The sequence below is a fragment of the Adiantum capillus-veneris genome, chromosome 3 (assembly GCF_014529385.1).
Source record: "Adiantum capillus-veneris isolate H3 chromosome 3, ASM1452938v2, whole genome shotgun sequence".
In the NCBI taxonomy this organism is placed as follows: domain Eukaryota; kingdom Viridiplantae; phylum Streptophyta; class Polypodiopsida; order Polypodiales; family Pteridaceae; genus Adiantum; species Adiantum capillus-veneris.
In genome coordinates, this window is record NC_140933.1 from 100762534 (window position 1) to 100780982 (window position 18449).

Below are 18449 nucleotides of genomic sequence, written 5' to 3' on the forward strand. Positions count from 1 at the left end.
CTTAATTCTTGTACGAGAGGACCTAACTAATCAGGTTGAAGGAAGAGCATTAAGAGCTAAAACCACGGAAGCTGTGTGCAAATTCCTTCTTGATGAGGTGATTTGTCATTATGGTTGTGTGGAAAAGATCACTGCAGACAGAGGTGAACTGGATGCCAAAGAAGCAAGGGAGTTCTTTTCCAGATTAGGAATCAAGATTTCTCTTACTACAGCTTACAACCCTGAAGGCAATGGAAAGAGTGAAAGAGGGCATCCTCCTATAATCAAAGATTTGGCAAAGGCTTGCGAAGGAAGAGTTGGTGAGTGGCCAAAATTGTTACCATATGCTTTATGGGCTGATCGTACAACACATAGCTCAGTAACTGGCTACATGCCTACGGAGCTAATGTATGGTCAAAAGCCAGTGATGCCGATTGAAGATACAATTCCCACATGGAATGTACTACCTTGGCAAGAGTGGCTTAGCTGGGAAGGTCTCTTTGCATTGCGCATAAGGCAACTAGAGAGAAGACCTGGAGACATTGAGGCTGCAAAAGAACGACTCAAAAATGCAAGGCTGGAAAACAAGGACTACTTTGATAAGCGACATCGGCTCACGAGCAAAGCAATTGACAAAGGTGACTGGGTTTTAGTATATGATAGTAGCCTTGATAACCAGCACACAATCATGCGTAAGTTCTCAAAAATATGGTTTGGACTATATGTTATAAAACAGCTGCATGAAAATGCTACTTATAGCTTGTCTAAACTAGATGGTACAGAAGTAAAGATTCCCATTGCAGGAAAAAGGATCAAAATGTTTAAGAGAAGAGGAGACAATGATCCAGAAGATGTTGATGAGGAGGAAAAAGAAAACACAGGTGAAGATCAAAGTGAAGATGAAGCTTTGGAGTCATCTAGTGAAGAAGAAAGCAAGGAAGATGTACTAGAGGTCTAATCTTACAAAGAGACAATGTGGCACATACCGGAGGATATGCGGGTTTAGAGGGGTGGATGTCATGTTGTGACACATACATAGTGGGAACGCATGCTACAAGAGTTATCTTGTAACTTTCTAAATACATAATTATATTTCCTATAATGTACATTACGCATATTTAAGTATAATAATATGCTTTCTATCTCATCCTATTATCTATCTCAAGGGTAACGTATTCTTACTTTATAGTCAAAAAGTACTATGGGAAAAGCGTCAATAGCTCCACCTCTTTAACTTGGGGCAAAAAGCATTGATTTTTTCTTTCTACTATCTCATTATTATCTCACACCCTAGCTAGATCCTATATCTAGGGTAGCTTCCAATATATATATATATTCTATGTATTTTTCATATTTTTCTCATATTTCTTTTTAAATAGCTACTAGGAGGGAATCAAATCCTAGTGGGACACTAGGTGGCATGATTTCAAAGATACACTTATTTTAATGAATTATTGCAAGCATGATTATAAAAATTTGTCAAGGAGCAATGTCATGCTTTCATATGGCATGAGGTGTCCATTGGAATCAAATAAAAGTCTAAGCTAAGGGGACCACAAGTAGACTTTTGCTGCCAAACCTGTACCCTATTTTGATGATTTTTTACACAAGCTTCCAATCCGAATTGGAAAAAGTATATAAAATGGGAGTCGTAGCTAATGAGCTGAATTTTTTGCCCATATTTTTACTTTTTTATTTGAAGCCACGGTTGAGGAGATATGATCAAAATATTGGACCCCAGTCTGCCCACATCATGTAGGGAAAGCTCATTTCCAACTTTTCCAATTTCTGTTCACACTGGCTCTTCTCTTCTTGTGTAAACCCTTGGGGGTTCCCTTATACTATAAAAGGGGCCTCTTCTTCCTTGAAAACCACTCAAGCATTCAAGCCATTGATGAGAGGAATTCGTGAGGGAGTGAGTAGTAATGCCAAATTGTACTTAGCCAATAACATAAGCCTAAGCCTACACTTTCTCCCAGAGGAAGACTACCCATTCTTGCAAGCTAACCTTGGAAACTCTAATCAAAGAAGGTCCTGTACTTGGTGTATCAATCAAAGTTGAATTCTCCACTCTTCTTCTCTCTCCATCAATAATGGTGCCGAAGGGTTTGTCAAGTAAGATGTGTTCTACATTGATGTTTTCTTGATTTCTTGTTGTTTTCTTTTTCATCTCTAATCCAACATATATATATCTAATCTCATCACCTTAACCAAACCTATCTCTCTCACTCTGAATACAAATTCTAGGTTCTCCTTGCTATTATAGGTACATCTCTCCCCGCGGTATCCTTATTGCCTCCTAGCAAGAATAGGGCTTGGGAGGGAATTCTCTTCTCTTCTCTTCTCTCATATCTATATTTTGCACATACTATAGTTATCCTAGATGAATAATCCACATGATGAGAATTTCTATCGCTTCCACTCTGTGCAATCTATTAGAATTAACGTATGGATTAGCCGTAAAATACACTTTCAACAACGCATAGTGTTTCTCTTTGGCCCAGAAAGGCTCAATGAAATACTTATTTCACCGGATCCCATCATACTACCTCTCATAGAATATAACTTTTCTTTTTATGTAAGTGTAGTTAACTCGCTATGAACCAAGAGGATTTGTACACACAATTAATCCCAATCACTAGACAAAACATATATATTATGGTAAGCACAAAACTACAATTCCAAAGAACAATTCGTAGCCTATTTGGTCAGCAAAGATTGAATGCCATTAACTTAGCAACTATTAAACCTTTCATATTACCCATGATACGATATGACCATAGCCTTGATGTTTTCATCTTTGTGCTGTTTTGATATTTTCTTTTGTGTTCTTTCTTTGAGTGTGTGAGTGCAAGGGAGAAAGAGCGGGGCTTCTTTGATTGCATTTCTTTCCAAACCCTATACTTCATGGCATCTATGATTTAACTCCTTCATATATTTTTTTGGAGTTCCCTCACAAACTCTCACAGCCATAAACCCAGTGCTTTCCTTGCAAGATCGCAAATTTCTCAACAGCGGGGCGGCGATGCCAAAAGCTATGAATTACTATGAACTGCTTACGTCAATGCGTAGAGCTCTTACCTGCGGTTGCAATGCAACAAACACGATTGCAATGTGACAACCGAAGTAAGAAGCATGAAAAGGAGAGGAGTGAGCACCATTAGCTCACGCTGTGTATTCATTATCCAAAACTTGAAATTAACTTACAAAAATTGGCTTTTATACCTTAGCCAAGGTTTTTGGTGGTCAAAACTAATAATCTGGGAGTTCTACCAAAGATGGGTAATGACAAGTTGATACAATCTGGAAGCTTGTAGCCCAGGCTCATTAATTACAGAGTTTATGCAAAAAAATAGGAGCTACAATATTCCCGATTTATCAAAATAATAAGTGTTTTATAATGAAAACTCCGAAAAATGGTATCCGTGTTAGCTTACTGCTAACATTCCCCCCCTCCTCGCCTGTGTCGTTCCTTGACACAACTTTATAGGCTAAAGTAGTCTCCGCGCTGGCGGCTGGCGAGGTGGTCTTTAAGCACACTTAGTGCCTTTTGGCATTTGATCTTCCTTTCTTTATCTGGCACTTGCAAAAACTGCATAGTTACTCTGTTCTTCAGCTCCACTACTGAGTAGCCTACAAATCTTGATGTGAGGTTGCTGATCACTGGTGCAAATATCTTTGTTTTCCAAGTGAAGAATCCCCTGTAGAACGCTTCCTCGAATGCCAGCATATTGTGTGAAGGTAGAAACATGCATCTGGCATAGAAGCCATAGCGGGCTTCTTCAGAAGGTTGGCCATTGAGATCATATCACAAAACTTTATTACCCTCAAGGAATGACATCCAAGGGGCATCTGCTTGCTCTGGCTCATTGAATACTTCGGCAGATCTTATAGAGCATAGAACATGACAAATCCGGTAGAGTTTTAAAGAATGACATGGCTCCCTTTAAGGTTTTCACCAGGTATTCTTAAGTCGCTGGTCCCTTTTCTGGAGCAGGCAATCTGGGGTAGTTTAGCCAAGTTGGCCACTTCTTGAGTAGTGCCTCATGTGCTATCTAGGTCCTTACTTTTAGTACATGACAGAAAGTCGGATCTTTTTGCAGGGCCGGAGGTGCTCTCATGAACAAAATCAAATATCTTGGGTTTTTGTTTAGCCAGCTCAACCTCCACTTCGGGTGGTCTTTATCTGCGCCCTCGATTTGCATGTCTACGTAAAGCATTTCTTTTACCTATAGTAACTCCACTTTTATCAGAGGGTATGTCAGGGACTATTAGTGCCATTGCGCATTGATTTGATTGGGAGTGAGTTGTGTAACGGTGACGGAGTGAAGAACTCTCAACTCCCAATCCATCGATGTCTTCCACTGCTCATCTACCTCTTGTGTAATCTTTTCTTTTAGTGCATCTTCTTCAGTCTTTAAGAGCTGGACCATGGGCACTATGTCTTCTTCTGCAATGGTTATCTGAAAATATTCCTCACCACTTAGCTCTACTATGGATTGTGTCTCCAGTTCAACAAATGACACTAGGGATGTTTCTATTTGCGGCAGCTCCGAAGTGCCTGCCGCTTCTTGCGTTTCTGGCTTTCCATCTCTCAGCACACCTAGTTAACTCTTTTAAGCTCGGCTATTTCTTTTAGCGGCTCTTCTTCTTGTTGCATCCGCATCAAAGCCAGATCTCTGCGTTGAGACTGCTCTAACTTTAGTTCCAGCTCTAGGTCCTTGTTATTTTTCTCCAATGCTTTGTAGATCTCATCTGTTCCTTTGATCAAGGCTACCGGTGGATTCTCTCATATTTGCTGTAAGAAAATTGCCTGATCATTTATTCTTTGGTCTGAGTATTGTAGAGAAGTGTTCGCAACATCCAGCTGCACTTGAATCTTCTGAGCTGACAGGGTTGTCATTAGAAGTTTGTTTGTAACTTCTGTCAGATGTTCATTTTTTTCTTTGCAAGCATCTGACAACTTTGTAAGTAGGTCACCTAACTCCTCCATCTCCTTTTGCTGTTTATCTCTTACTAGCAGTTGTTGGTCAGCTTCAGCTTTCATTTCCTACACCTGCTTTTGTAGATCGGTGATGACATTTAATCTGTCCTCTAAATCTCCTTGCCACTTGGAGAGCGTCAATCACCATCTCTAGTTCTTTAGCCTTTGCGCTGCGACTAAGTGCTACTAATCGGAGTCTTTCCGTCATATCCTGCATTTGCCTTGCATATTTGTTGACTTGCAGGATTACCTCATCATTTGATTGTCAGTCTTCATGTCATGCCAGCTGGGTTGATGTTTATGCAGCCTCTTGTCTGTCTCTTGGCTGCGTCGTGGCAGCTGGTTGTTCTTGCCCTTGAGGCCATGGCTGGCCTTCTTCTACTTTGTCATCCTGAGGCTTTGTGGATGCCTTGGCCGTTTCATGTTGTGTGGAGGTGGAAGGTGTTTCCTCTGTTCCATGTTCTTGTGTTTGCTCAAACTTTTTTGTAAGACAGGGGGTGACTAGAGTTTGAGAGTCCACCACCCAACCACCCTTTATATAGACATGTCCCTGGCCCTTTGCCCTAGTTGGACTCCCCATTCCACACTGCCTAGCCCGGCCCTGCCCTTGTCTAGTCCGGCCTTGCCGGTGTCTTGAGATTGCTCCCCCCTTAAGAAGAGTTTTCGTCCTCCAAAACAAAAGTGGGAAACTTCTTCTTAAGAACACTAATGTTTTCCCAAGTGGCACCTTCTTCAGGTCGGTCTTTCCACTTGATTAAGGCTTGTTGACGTACGTGCTAACGTGTACGCAACTCATGATAATCAAGAACACGTTCAGGTTCATGTGGTAAGGTAGGAGGTTCAATGTATCAACCAAAACTTGTTGTGGTCAATGACATTTTCATCCCCATGTAACCGCTTACTTAGACGGCTTACATGAAACACCGGATGAATGGGAGAATGTGAAGGTAGTAATAGTTTGTAGGCACGATAACCTGCTCAATTGAGTGTTTTGAAAGGCCCACAATATCACGGAGATAATTTAGGCGTCGGCCCAGTTTTCAAACTTTTTGAATGTTCTGGCACACGTAAAAAAACTTCCTCCCCTTCTTCGAAGGTAACTTGCTGATGTTTCTCATCAGCGTATTTCTTATACCAATCCTGTGCTTGCCGGACATTTTGATGAGCAAGTTTCAGCATATCCATGTGGTCTTGGAGAAAATCCTTAACCTGTTAGATTTTTTTGGTTGCCAACCCCACCGTAACTGGTGACCTAGGTTGAAACCCGCACATGAGCATGAAAAGACTAAAACCTGTTGTGACATTCTTTGTATTGTTGCAGGCAAACACGAGAATAGGTAAGTATTCTTTCCAGTTTGACTATTTTTTGCTGACGTATGCTCTTAGCATATCCTCTAGCACCTGCTTAACCCGTTCCATTTGACCATCCGTTTCTGGATGATAAGTTGTACTGAGGTTTAGTTGTGTACCCAATTGTTTAAATACGGCTCTCCAAAAGTGGCTGTTAAACTTGGGATCACGGTCACTAACAATGTTACTTGGAAAACCATACAATTTGTATAGATTGTCCACAAATAACTTGGCTAGTTTTGGCGTCTTAACCGTTGATTTGGTCGAAATAAACTTACATAGTTTAGTCAACCTGTCTACGACCACCCATACTGAGTCATGACCTCGTATAGTGGTTGGTAATCCTACAATAGAATCCATAGAGATACTTTCCCATTTTCCATTGGGAATCTCCAAAGGATGTAAGAGTTCTCCTGCTTTTAGGCACTCTACCTTGTTAACTTGACATTTTTGGTAGTGCAAGACATAAGCTTGAACAAATCCTTGTAGACCTGGCTAGTAAAACTATCGTCATACGAGAGCATAAGTGTTTCTAATCCCTGGGTGCCCTGCACTTGGATGATCATGACATTCATAAAGAATTTGGCACCGAATGTCTGTGTCCGTCAGTACACAAACTCTCCCTTTGTGAAGTAGGTACCGATTGTCGATGGTAAAATGCTTCCATCGCTGTAGTTCATTACTTGATAAAGGAGAACTAGGTGTGGATGTTAACTGTACACTACTGTCATTGGAGTGAGAGGGATCCCTCTTTTGTACATGGCTCCACACTTTGGAATATGCTTCATCATGCTCATATTTGCCCTTGAGAGAATTTAGAAATTCACTATACGAAGTTTCGTGAATAAGAGCGAATTGATCTCTGGCATTCAACTTAGAGCGTCTGCCACTACATTGTATCGGCCTTTGCAATACCTTAGCTTGGCGTCATATTCCTGAAGGATCTCAGCCCACTTGGCTTTTCGCCTGCTTTTTGACCCTTTAACTCTGTTTGTTGTGTAAACCATTTGATGCTTTCATGGTCAAACAAAATCTCGAACTGAGCACCGCACAGATAATGCCGCCATGTTTTGAAGGCAGACATTATTGCATAGAGTTCGTGTTCGTAAGCAGAATAGTTATGCTGAGCGGCATCAAGCTTCTTACTTTCACATGCAATTGGTCGTCCGTCTTGTAACAAGACTGCTCCAATAGCACGATCACTGGCATTCGTTTCCAAAACGAATGGTTTTAAAATCTACAATAGCCAGTATAGGAGCTGTAGCTAATGCATCCTTGAGCGTGTCGAAACTATGATGTTGAGCGGATCCCCACTGAAAAGCTTTTCCTTTGCCTTTTAGTTAATCCGTCATAGTTTTTAACGAACCTTGGTAAAAACCTGTAAATCCTAAAAATATATGTAATTCTTCCAGATTTTTAGGAGGAGGCCATTTCCTGATGGTATCCACCATTAAGAGAAATATGAACCTTGCATGGGACTTGTAAGGAATCCTAATTTTTAGGGATTAAGGCTAATGTTGTGTGGGGTTAAGGGGGAAAGGGCATTGAAGAAGGTAGTTTTGAGTAGGCTTTTCTAGCCTTTTTTTTAGACAAATGTAGGATGTGGACCTAAGGGGTTACTTTCTCTCTCTAGCTTTTTTAAAGTGAAGGAAGCATAGGGGTGTGACCACATCAGCAAAAACGTGGGTCACTAAGGGTCAAAATTTGACTTTTTTTTAAAAAAATCGTCGTTACTTAATTTTTACTTAAAACTCCCTCCCAATATATATACATATCCAAAAATCATTTTTTGACCCATTTTTAAACCCACAAGCTTAGAAAGTTCATTTTTTCAAAAATATTTTCTCCCAAAAAGTAAAAAACACTTTGATCTCTCCTCCTCTCTCCCTCTCCTCTCCCTCCCTCCTACCTTCCTCCTCCTCCCCAATCTCTCCCTCCCTCCTTCTCTCCTCCCATCTTCCTCAATCTCCCTACCTCTCCCCCTCTATCTTTTCATCATTTGCTTCCTCACGCAACAACATCCATGGTGCTCATGGACATCACAAATGGTTTGCTTCCACCGCTGATAGTGAGAGATATATTCCAAGAGTGATGGGTATTGGCACATGGAACATGTGTCCCAAGCCATCCAGTTCCAATCGTCCTCGTTTGTAGGAAAAAATTCCTTGCTAAACATGGCTTCAAAAGCTTCCCAACGCTGTGGTATGATGTTCTTCTCCTTGAGAGACATCCATCATTTGTAGGCCTTGCCTTCCAAAGTTAAGCTCGTCTGCAGAGCTCTGACTGCATCCGGAGTATGTCGTAAGGCGTGAATTCCATCCCACTTATTGAGAAAGATATTCACTGCATCCCTATTGCGGTCTCGGTCTTCTCCCTTAAAGACTGGTGGTTTAAAGTTCTTTAACAAGTCATCCACCTCTTTTGCAGTGAGAGTATGCAATGTATCAGTAGTTGGGCCTTGCCCTTGTGTGTCAACGTGCTCATGCATGTGGGTGTCAACAGGACTCTTAGATTGCTAATGCATTAGTTGAATTACTAATGTGGATAGTTTGGTAACATTTTCATTTAAAGCTTTAAATTTTCATCCATGACTGTCATGCGTGTCTGAAGTGCACAAAATATTGGAATATCGAGCAATTCATAAGTATCTTCTCCTGCCCTAGCGTCGCGGTTACTCTCCTTGAGAGGATCCGGCAGCGGGCCATCATTGGTAGGATCATGAGTACTTTACTCAAAATCGAATGTCATATTGATATCCAAATCCATGGCTACACAGTGAGGTGAAAGAAGTACTCAGAAAAAATACCTGATATTGAGAGCACTTGCAAAGTATAGTAGCCGTGCTAACTCCGTCAAAATCGAGAGTAGTCCACCGTATATGGAATTCCATGAGCTCTTGATAGTTGAATCAATTTGTCTTGAAGATGCCGACAAAAACTTGTACTGCTTGAGACGTAATTGCTCGCTTTGAAACGTCGTAGACGACTTAATCTTCCCGAAGGAAGAAGTTGCAATAGATACTTGTTTGAAAATCTCAAATCCGTCGAAATTTAACCGCTACCAATTTCTACAATTTCTGAAATTCTGAAAGTTTGCCAAGAAGTGACGGCTTACCAAATAACTTTGTGGCCCCTTGCCGATGCTTATGTCGAATCTTGATTGGCAACCGGTCTCAAATCCCATGTACGGGGTGTGTGCCCGGGTGGGCATGCACCCTTGCTTGATTTAATTGAGGAAATTGCCCAAGGCCAAAGGCCTTTGCGCGTTTTGAGTGTGAAATAGGAGAGAGCGAGGGAGAGATGCTTTTGAGATGCTCTTCGGGCATCGCTACAGTGACGGGTTTGGCTCCTTGTCGCTCGCAACGCGAGTCCTCCAAGTCGGGCCACACACAATATGGTGGCGGTTGAGGGTCTCTCCATCCCTATCCAAGCAGCTCTGCACACGTTGTGTGTTTTTGGATCCTCCCTTAGCAGACGGCTTTTCACGCCCTCAAGGAGATGAACATGCAAAAAACCTCACTGGCTCCACTCCCTCTTGCCCAAAATAGACCATGATTTGATACCAATGTAAGACAGGGGTACTAGAGCCTGAGAGTCCACCACCCAACCACCCTTTATATAGGCATGCCCCTAGCCCTTTGCCCTAGGACTCCCCGTTCCACACCGCCTAGCCCGGCGCTTCCCTTGTCTAGTCCGGCCTTGCCGGTGTCCTGACATTTTTGGTCTCCTTTGGTGCAAAACTCACTTCCTTTTCTGGCTGGGGTTCTTTCTCTTTTTGTTGCTCTTGTGTAGCAGTAGCCTCTTGTGCAGATTCTTTTGCATCTTTTGATTCAAATTCTATCTCTTTGGTGGGCTCAGCTTCTGTGTCTTTTGTTTTGTTGGTGATGGTGGTGGTCTTGGAATAGAGTTATCCTGTTGTTCCGTAGGCAGTGAAGTGGGTCAGGGAGGCTTGTGACCTTGGTCGTGTTGTGCCTCTTCCCTTGCTGTTTCCTTGGCTTGTCTCTAGTCCTCGACCTCTTTTGCTTTCCTTGCCGCTTCTTCGGCTTCTTTCAGCTTCAAGGCTTCTGCTTCTTGATACATTCTTTCCAAGGATTCTATTGGATCTTCAACCTCTTTCTTGGTGTGATTCTTTGTCCTTAGTCCCTTAAGTCCACTAGGCACCCCATTTTTTTGGGTCCTTTCCTTGTGCTTGTCGGCTGCGTTGGTATGCATGTTTTTCTCTTTCAAACCAGGCTTGCTTTTGCACGTGTTCTTCTTGGTGTGCATCCATGGATTTTCTCTTCATCTCCTCTCTTTGTGCTCTCTTTTCTTCATTATATGAGCTTTCACTCATGTGCCTTTCCGGCGAGCTTTCAGCCAACTCTTCATCAGATTTGTAAGATCTCTTGGATGATCTTGTAGCACAAGGAGATGGTTGTGCTGACAGTATCCAAGTGTTTTGGTCTGGGGCAGGTGGTAGGTTGTTGGCCATGCCAATGGCATGGTATGCAATCCTTGTCAATACCTCTAGTGCACCCAGGTAAGTAATCTTTCCTTCTTTCTTTGTGCCTTTCAAAGTGGTCAAGACATATTGTGCGTGGTCCACCACTTGCTTGGTTGTTGACTTGAGGACTTGCGTGAAAGTGGTGGCAACCGCATGATTTGGCGTGGTATACCTTGGTGGCCTTTTAGCCAGGAAGTGGAAGTGTTGGTGGTATAACCTGACTGGCTCTTCCACTTGCTTGTTAATTTGGTCTGCAAAGGTGGCTACGATGGTTTCTTTGGGGAAAGTACCTGCCGTTTTCCTATCCCTTTCCCTCATCTTCATTCCTTTTGTGGGCAGTCTAAGTGCTTCTCCCACTATTTCCTTGGTTATTACCACTTCCACTTTATTCCCTTGAGGGTCAGAAATTTGGGCAAGTCCATCTTCTTTAATCGTGGATAAAAGCTCATAAGCTTTTTGGAAATCCACACTGCATGGCTCTTGTTCATAGAAATCTCTGAGTCCTAGCTTACGGTTGGCTTCCTTGGTCTCAGGCTTCGCGGCGACATCATACACTTCTTTCGGTAGGAGTTGCAACTCTACCTGACGTCCCTCCTCACTCTTGAATCTGCTGGTGACCACTGTGATGTGATGCTCTTCTAGCTGTTCTTTTGAAAGATAGGGTGCCTTGGCGACTTTGACTGAATCTGCATCCAATTGGTATGCGGGCAGCTCCTGCAACTTTTCTTTCTGGTTGAGCTTCTTCTTGGCCCTTTCTGCTACTTGCATGGCTCCTGTTCAGTGAATAGAGTGTCAAAGTTAGCAGATTTGTCGGATTTTCTTTGAAATGTCCTTGAGTCTGAAATGCTAATAATTTTGGTCCAATTTGCTTCAAATTAATTTTTGAACAAGCATAGATGCATAAAAACATGCAAGGAACAAAATTGTAAAGTCCAAACAAAATTTTGCAACCAAAGTAAATAATCGCGATTATTTACAGCTGAGTATTTTTTTCAACATTTTGCAAACTTGGCATCACAGGCTTAAAGTATATACCAAATACATACTCTGAGTGAAATATGGGCTCATTTGGATGCATAGGATGAAAATAGTACCAGATTTTGACTTTAGGTCTTTGAAATAGCAGATATAGTGAAAATTTGAGATTTTAAGCTCCAAATTTGGTTGAAACTTGTCTAGTGGGTTTAACACATCATGTACTTTGGATGTATGATGGAAAAATATCAAAAGTCCCCCATTTTGGCTAGAAAGTAAATAATTGCGATTATTAACTTTTTTACCAAATCAATATTTTTTGGTACAAATTGGTTCTAGGCATTGTATAGACTCTGTGTATGAGATATGAGGTGATTTGGATCAAGAAATGTTGTCGATAACCCAAAAATTGGCTTGCAAAGACTTCTTTGCGTTTTCTAGAAATTTTCCAAATTATAGGTGCTCAATTTGGCTCATACTTGATTTTTGGCATGTAATAGGTGTGTAAACATGATAGGTGAGGTGATGATACAATTTCCAAGAAAAAATAGTGTAAAAGTAAATAATCGCAAATATTTACAGCAGTCACAATTTTTTTGCGAAACTTACAAATTTTGACCTAAACACATTCTATACACCTAAAACAAGTCCTAAATTGACTTTGCTCAAGTTTGGTCTTGTTGGCACCACTTTATGCTTTGTCGACTCTAAAATCACCATTTTCTGTGATACACTTCCTGTTCAGTTGGTCAATCAATTTTGAGGCTTTGGACTTGTCCACAACATAGTCGTGAAGCAACTCATCCAATTCTGGCTCATTTGGAGTCAATTTGACCCCGTATGTCGAATTTGACGCTTTGTAGCCTTCAAGCCATTTTCTGCTTTTCGAGGGCATTCCTTGATTGATTTCACTAAACCAATCATATACATTGTATATGAACCTCGTAGGCAAGCTGTCTGTGGAGTCAGATCGAAATTCTGGCATTTGCCAAAAACCTAGCTTTTCTACTGGGAACCCCCTCGACCCCTGCCGAATGGTCAACTGATGATATAGAAAGGTTATATTATGTGAGGTCATGCTACAATTCAAATCCCATATGATTTGGTCGAGCTGACAGGCCGCTATGGTCAATTTTTGGTCGTAGGTCTTCGTGCACTGCTCGATTTCTAGGGTTTTTTCTAGGGGTTTAGACTAGCCACCGGCCATACAAAATGGATCATTGACAAGTAAAGAACTTACTTCTCATGTATCATGTGAGACGGCATTGAAAACGGGCAATTGTAGACTCCGAAAAAGACGCGCGAAAGAGGTCGAAAAGCTCTCTCTGCAAAGGCCACAAGTGGAAATGAGGTAGTTTTAGCCTACCTTGGATATCTATACCCGGACTTCCCGAAAAAATTTTCCCAGATTCCCTTGTTAGTCCTACTATGCCGTGAAATCTATGTTAGACTCAAAAATTCCCTTGATCGGATTCCTGTAGTTCATTCTGCAAAAATTTTGCAAATGTAGGTCTTGCTGCCTAATTTAGGCTTTCTGCTTCTATCTTTTGATTTCATTGAAAATTTTTGTGCCTGTCCGCCTTGTCTTTCTGATCACCATCATGTCTTCTGTTTTTCCATCTGAGCTTCCTTGCTATTTATTATTAATTTTTGACTTGTTTATTGAAAAAATCAAAGAAAATAACAAAATGCTATGAAAAAGTAAAGTGAAAATCCAATAATTAAGAAAATCCATTGAAAAACAAAGATTTATTGTTTTTTGTTGGTTTTTTTTATTTTTAAGTTTCATTATCAATAAAATGATAAAAAATAACAAAAAAGGACTATTTTTGGATGATTTTTTGATAGTATATACACTATTTACACTCATTGGGAAGATATTATCAATGAATTTTTCCTTGATGATGACTTATAAAGGGCATTCTTAGGTAATCTTGCAAAAAATCACACGTTAACATCAAACGTTTTCCTCCCTCTTCAACATTGCCCTTAATTACTTAGTGCCCTGCCACCCCTCCTAGATGGCGTACTCCGAGACGACTGTGTGCATGGGTTGAAAAATCGTATCTATGCATAACCGTGGTTGGATCTACCATGCTTTGAAGATCAATGCAATTCAAACCACTATGATGTGCAAGAGTTGGGTCTTGAGTAATTAACTCAAGGGTTTTCTGATGTCGGGTTTGTTGCTGATGTCTTCCAAAGAGCAAATCTTGTAGCTTGTGTGTGCTCTGTTTGATTGTACCATCACAATGCTTTAGCATGCTGATTGCTTGAGTTGTTGGTAGCACTTTTGACTATTGTCGAGCTTTTTCTCGCCATCGATAGCTTGGTCTGCTGCTTGGTGTTGTATGGTGTTGTGGAGTCTTTTGAGACTTAACTCGCCATTGCTTGATTGGTTTTACAGTTTGTGGAGAAGATAAGTGCTCCTTTTTCTTCCAATTCCATTTCAAGTTAGGTTCCTTGCTTGGAGATGCTCGTCTCTGTATTTTTACCCTTGGAACCTTCTTTTGTTTTGTCGGTGAAGTTTTGTGCACCGAGATTTGAATCGGTTTATCCTTAAGCTGTGCTTTTGGTACCCAAATTTTCCCGACTCCTTGCATGCTACTTGTAGCATTTGCTTGTTGAGGGGATGGAGAAGATTGAATACTTCATGGTTTGGTCTGTTGATTTCTTCCTTTCCATTCCTCCTTGCTTGCTGCAATTGGAACAATGAGTTGCCCATCTTTAGGTGATAGCTTTAGCTAATTTGTATCCCAATCTGGTACTACTTTGCATGTCCGCATCTAGGGAATTCAAAGAATCATCGTCTCATTCATGTGTTCATCTGGTAAGCATACAAACTGATGAGGACATGAAAATCCATGTACTATGACATTCAAGTTGACTACTCCCAATGTTAGGGTTGGGTTCTTGTTGCATCCTTTGATTTTTGCTATTCCTACTCTCAATGCTTGACTTTTTGCCTTCTTGTACGTGGAATAACTGACTGCATTTACTCTAGCTCCTGTGTTGATCAAAGCATTCATGCTATGATTGTTGAGCTGTACTTTGATGCGCAGGTCCATTCCATCTAACTAGTCATCATCTATTGAAACTGGATCTTTAGGTAATTCCCATTGTCGTTCATCTATTTCCAGAGTGTTGATGGGAATCGATATCTGTTGATTCTTGAGAGCAGCTTTCTACTTGAGTACCCGAAGCCGAGCTTCCTCTTGGGCTTCATCAATAATCTACTATTATTTAATCCTCCTTTGCTTGGCTGCATGCATTCTTTCTAGCAACTCACTCGTTAGTGGCAAATTGTATTTCTTTAAACGACATCCACTAATCCAATTAGCCATTGGTTCACCATCTAGGGTGGACAAATTTACTGCTCCACTTGGAGATACATCTTCTATGATAAACGGTCTGTTTCACTTTTCCTTAAACTTGGGAATGTGTTGCTTAAGGGAATATACTAAAACTAAGTCCCCTTTCTTGAAGATTTTTGTGATTAAGTGGGAATCAAAAAACTGTTTTTGTTTCCGCTTTTGTGCATAGATATGAGCTACAACAGTAAGCCTTTGCTCATCTAGATTTTCCAAATCTTCAAGTTTTTTTGATAATTCATGTCCAGTCCACTCAAGATTCTGTGCTACCCTTAATTTCGGCAATAGAAATTCTATTGGCAGTATGGCATCAAGACCATAAACAAGGTTAAAGGGTGTAGGATTTAAAGCTATTTTAAATGAAACTCGGTAAGCCCATAGAGTAACATAGAGATTCATTTCCCAGTCTGTCCTTCCTGAACTGACCACTTTAGTAAGCACCGAGCTAACAATTTTATTTGTATGCTCAGCTTGTCCATTTTCTTGTGTGTTATAGGGAGTTGGTTTGTTATGGATGACCATAAACCCCGGGGAGGTCACCTAATAAAAACGTAACCTATCATGTGAGTTCAACAGAAGGGTATTTAAAGTTCTTGAAGCTTACAAAATTATATATACAGAAGGGAATTATTTTTTCAAATTTTAAAAAAACTTACAGATTTTAAAAGAGAAGGGTACATTATATTCTTAACAAAATTCATAGATAAGGGGTTTTACAAACATGTCTTGAACGCACGTTATATGGTAGTTTTACACATAGTCAACCCGCCGAGCCATAAACTCATTAAGCAAATACTCAATTACCTCATTGAGGAATGAGTTCCACGATCACTGACAATCTCTATTGGCAGTCCATATCTCGTGAATACATACTCATATAAGAATGCAGCAATGGTTCTGGCATCATTCTTCTGAGTTGCTTTAGCATGAGCCCACTTGGTCAAATAGTTCGTAGCTACAATGATATATTGAGATTGGGTTCTATAAGCAGGTGGCTGTTTTGATTCTTGAGAGCAGCTTTCCATTTGAGTACCTGAAGCCGAGCTTTCTCTTCGGCTTCATCAATAACCTACTATCGTTTAATCTTCCTTTGCTTGATTGCATGTATTCTTTCTAGCAATTCATTGGTTAGCGGAAAATTGTATTTCTTTAAATGACATCCACTAATCCAATTAGCCATTGGTTCACCATTTAGGGTGGATAATTTTACGGCTCCACTTGGAGATACATCTTCAATGATAAACGGTCCGTTTCTCTTTTTTTTAAAACTTGGGAATATGTTGCTTAAGGGAATAGACTAAAACTAAGTCCCCTTTCTTGAAGATTTTTGTGATTAAGTGGGAACCAAAAAATTGTTTTGGTTTTTGCTTTTGTGCATAGATGTGAGCTACAACAGCTATCCTTTGCTTATCTAGGTTTTCCAAATCTTCAAGTCTTTTTGACAATTCATGTCCAGTCCACTCAAGGTTCCATGCTACCCTTAATTTTGGCAATAGAAATTCTATTGGCAGTATGTCATCAAGACCATAAACAAGGTTAAAGGGTGTAGCATTTAAAGCTATTTTAAATGAAACTCGATAAGCCCATAGAGCAGCATGGAGATTCATTTCCTAGCCTGTCCTTCTTGAATTAACCACTTTAGTCAGCACCGAGCTAAGAACTTAGTTCGTATGCTCAGCTTGTCCGTTTGCATGTGAGTGATAGGGAGCTGATTTGTTATGGATGACCATAAACTCATTAAGCAAATACTTGATTACCTCATTAACGAAATGAGTTTCCCCATCACTGACAATTTTTATTGGAAGTCTATATTTCGTGAATATGTACTCATATAAGAATGCAGCAGTGTTTCTGGCATCATTCTTCTGAGTTGCTTTAGCCTCGGCCCACTTGGTCAAATAGTCTCTAGCTACAATGATATATTGAGCTTTGGTTCTATAAGCAGGTGGCTGTATTGGCCCAACAAAATCTATACCCCATTTTGCGAAAGCTCTAGCCCCCATCATTGGTCTTAAGGGCATGCTATCTACACGTTTTGGCATTTCTGCTTGTTGACAACCATCACACTTTCGAACATATTCTTTAGCATCTGCAAAAAGTGTTTTCCACCATATTCCTCCCATCAAGATTTCTATTGCGGTGGTATCACTAGAAAAGTGATCTCCAGCTAATCCAGCATGTGCTTGTTTTATAATCGGAATATAGTCGTCTTCATTTGCACAAAGATGCAAATGTTGATCTTTACCTCTCCGTTACAATTGGTTCCCAATATGAGTCTCTTGCTTCAGTTTCAATTGCTCTTTGACGGCGTTTGCTCATATCCTCAGGAAATGTCCAGCTTGATAAGTAAGTAAACAGATAGTTACTCCACTTAGAAACAGGTGACATTTGAAGCAATGCTACATGAGGTATGGGTGTTTTTTTTTGACATTGAGGACAATCCTTTACAAAATATCAAACATCACTCCTCATAGTCGGCCAAAATACTCCAAGTCTCAAAATTCGTTGCATAGTTTGGTCTTTCGCAAAGTGCAGTCCTACTATGGTAGCATGTGCTTGACTTAGGTACTGTTTTTTTTCTTCAGGATTAATGCATAAGAGCAATATTCCGGCTCGATTTCTTTTGTATAGCCTACCAGCTAGTAATTGATAATAATCGATTGCTCGATTAAATCGATCATAATAGGAAATGGTATTTGTGAATCCACTTGAGCTACATCAATGACACCATGTTTTTCGACCATCGAGGTATCATTTTCGCGGAGAACAAAAAGGCATCTGGTAGATCATCATCTATCCCTTTAGGTGATTCTCCTAAAATAATCCTTGACAAATGATCTGCTCGTTGATGTGTAGTGCCCTTTTTTACAACCACAATGAAGTCAAATTCCAGAATAATGATGAACCATCTCACTATTCTTCCTATGATGCATGGCTTGTTGACCAAATACAACAAATCTTGGTGGTCTACAAAGAACAAAAACTTGCTGGCTAATAGGTAATGTCTATACTTTTTAACGGCATAGATCATTCATAATCCTTCCCTTTTGGTGGTGGTGTAATTCTTTTTTTCCATGTTCAACTGTTGGCTAGCATAAGAAATAGGAAAGTCAATTTTGTCGTCTCCTGGTTGAGCTAGTATACAACCGATAGGCAAAATTGGAAGCATCTACATGTATGTGGAATATTATATTCCAATCTGGTGCTTTCAATATTGGAGCTGAGCTGAGAGCTTGCTTAAGCTTCATGAAGGATTCTTCACATGCCTCGGTCCACTCAAAGTGTGTAGTCAAGCTATACATGGGTTT